Below are 3,529 nucleotides of genomic sequence, written 5' to 3'. Positions count from 1 at the left end.
CGCGCACATTCCCAATCCCACCTGGAGGGGAATGATTCCCCTCATCCAGGAGCTCCTCGGGAATCTTTTGATCCGGAGGCCTCAGTGTGAAAACAAACTCAGGATTTGATGCTTTTATTGTGGCTCAGAGAGAAAATCACATTTATACAAACAATAATCTAAAACTACAACTCCGATTATTGGATTAAACCTTAGATAAGTAAATAAACCTGCTGTAAATTTAACAGTAATTTATTGACAGGATTGTTGATTTATTTATGTTTACAGTTCTTTGTTTGTTTGTTTGTTTTGTTGTTGTTTTGGAGGGAACTTTGTCCCATTCTGTCTGTTCAACAGTCCTGGATGGGAGCAGATGTTGCTCTAAAACCTCGACTAATGCACCCCCATACCATCAGAGAGGCAGGCTGACCTCAGAACAGTTCTCCTCTTTGGTCCAGAGGAGACACATCTGTTCACATCTGGCTTCTTCTTTGCCTAATAGAGCTTTAAGCAGCACGGTGAACTGTGTTTACAGACAGAGTTCCTGAACCAGCCCTGACCTTTGACCTCAGAGGTTTCTACAGATGCTTCAGATCTGTTGATGATGGAGATTCAGAGTCTTTGATTCAGGAACTTTATTCTGAAAGTGTTCCTCTGTTCTCAGACAGTTCCTGTTAGCTGGTGAACCTCTGCCCATCTTTACTTTTATAAAATGTTCTTTTTATCCTCAGTCCTCTCGCTGACCTGTTGATTATTAACCTGGTTGCAAACTGCTTACTTTTACAGTCTTTTATGGCAATAAAGAGATGAGTTGCTGCCATGAAATTTAACAAAAAACAGCACAGATTCTTGGTTATATTTGCTGTGTTTAATTGTGAATAAAATATGGGATTATGACGTCATTGCGTTCAGCTTTTTTTCGTTTTTCACAACATTTTACAGAATTGGGTTGTAATTATTTATATTACGATATATTATTTTGATTTCCTGCTGAAATGCTGCAGTTGTACAACATGTCCTGAAGGAAGATGCGCTGTGTGATAACACTGTTACCCGCCTGTTCTGAATCAGGTCTGAATTCAATGAACCCGGAGTGTTTCCTCAATTAGTGGCGTCCTGAAGGGGAGGAGGTGGAGGAGGAGGAGGAGGAGCAGGGGGAGGAAGAGCGGCTCGACCTGAAGGTGCAGCGCCACCAGGAGCTGCTGTGCGCGCGCACGGAGGGGCATTAATGATGAATATTTACCCGTGTTGGGTTTAATCTTCGTCCTGAAGTTTGATTTATTTTTATTTTTATGGCAGCGCGCGGATGGTGAAGCCACTGCTGGCACGCGCGCACGGCCGTGTTTTTATTGGCTGCGCGCGGCGTCGCTCAGAGGAATGACGCCTTTGCTGCTGTGAGCAGCTGATGCTGAGGCTGGACGCGGAACCGCGGAAGGACTGCTCATCCTCCACCCGCGGCGGCGGTTCGCCCGCGGATTCGGGGCCGTTCTCCGTCCGGATCCGGACCCAGTCGGACATTCTGGTCGCGTCACGACGCGGTGGCCGGGCTCCTTGGGCCCCCCTGCCGCTTCTTCATCTCCCCTCCTCCTCCTCATCACCTTCCCGGGGACGATGCTCTGCCCTCGGAGTGTTTCTCAGCACGCGCGCGGAACGTCGCAGCCGCAGGTAGAAACGTCGCTTTTTCTGCCTCTAATCCGGATTATTTATGGTGCGCGCGTGACGTCAGCTGGTGTCTTCATGCGGGCTTCTGTGTGGAATGGTGAACGTCGTTGTGCAGCAGAATGGTGTGTGCACGGGCTGCTGTGTAGGCTGAGGGGCGCGTGGACAGCGAAGGAATGGTGCTGCGCTCCGCGACGCAGCGACGGGAGACACGCAGTTCGGTGCAGAGAGATCAGAATTAACACACACACACACACACACCCTCCTCACGCGCGTGCACACACTCTCTCTCATGCACTCAACAGCCTAACACAAACTCATCAGCCTTCAGACACCAACAGACGTTTGTTATCGCCCGCCGCCGATCTGTGATGTGTCTGCTTGTGTTCGTTTGTCTGTTAGCAAAATATCTGATGTATCACCGAAAGAATTTTAATGAGACTTTCAGGATATAATCACTGGATGCAACTTTTGTAGTTGACCCAATCCAAGATGGCCGCCACAGCTAATCAACCTCAGTCACTTTTACAGATATTGGGCTAAAATTTGCTGAGTGTAATGTGTGACATTTCTGCTTAAAACCTTGGCATTAATGATTATCTGTTAGCAAAATATCTCTTTACCCAGTGGACACATTTTCATGAAACTCTCAGGAAGTCATGGTCAGACGGTTTTCTGGACCTCATTAACTTTTGGAGTCAACCCAGTCCAAGATGGCTGCCACAGCTAATCAACCTTTTACAGCAATGGAGCTACACTTTGGTGTGGTAGTAGCTTATAGTCATCCTCAATGCTTACTTCGAGTGCTAACATGTTCCACCTGATGTTTGTCTAAAACTGTGTCATGAGAGGAGGCGGGTGACATGCATCCAAGGAATGTGAGGCCTTTAATTTGTTTCTGTTTCCCTGCTTTGTGTCTCGGCTTTAAAGACCTTCAGAGACATGTTTACTCCGAGGAGGCTCAGCGTGGCATCATGAGCGACATTAATGCATCGCTTCAAAAACATGTTTTTTTTTCAATCGCATGACAACAAGAAAGCTGCAGCAACAGATCCTTAACTGCGTAGCCATGGATGGCCTCTACATCCACCTTTTTTCCTCCCGTTGGAAGGATGTGTGGAGCGCACACTGCATAGGAAAACGCCCACACCCGCACATGAGCCAAATCCACATTAAAGTCTTTCTTCTTTTTGCGCTGCTGAATAAATCAGGGTTTAACAAATGAAGTTGAGCTCTGATGGCTCCTGTCCAGCAGCGTTACAAAAGAAGAATTTATTAATTATCATCAGCTTTGGATTCATGACAGAAGAAGAAACGAGCTCCTTTTCTTCCCTCCTCATGTCAACTGTCTCTGTCTGTTAGCAAAATATCTCATATCTAGACGTACCCATGAATACTTTCTGAGAGTTTCGATAAAATCCATTCTGGGTGAGATATTTTGCTAACAGACAGACAAACGAACACAGACACAGATCAGTTGGTTGAACAGAAATCACAGTTTTCATTTTTAATTTAGTTTATTTCAAACATTGTAGGAACAAAAAGTCAATAATAATAATAATAATAATAAACTGAAATTACAAACTGTTTACAGAAGAATGACTCAACGTTATGTTCAAAATGGAATAGAAAGTATAAACTTATTAAATTCTAGCCCAGTTATAGCAACGTTTCTTTAAAGTATTTATATAAATATCTGATATATGTCGGTCTGCAGGGTATTTTATTGTGAAAAACCCGTTCTATTCCTTCCTGTTATTCCTCCCCGGCTTGCTGGTGTCTGTTAGCATCTTTGGTTAATATTTCAACATTTTTAATCTCATCTTCCTGCTTCATCCAGGCCCTTATCATCACACTCCCACCTCCGTGGTTCACCATCAGAACTACACTT

Source organism: Kryptolebias marmoratus, linkage group LG15, assembly GCF_001649575.2.
Source record: "Kryptolebias marmoratus isolate JLee-2015 linkage group LG15, ASM164957v2, whole genome shotgun sequence".
NCBI classification, from domain to species: Eukaryota; Metazoa; Chordata; class Actinopteri; order Cyprinodontiformes; family Rivulidae; genus Kryptolebias; species Kryptolebias marmoratus.
The sequence above is the reverse complement of the archived record's forward strand: the minus strand, read 5'-3'. Positions refer to the sequence as shown.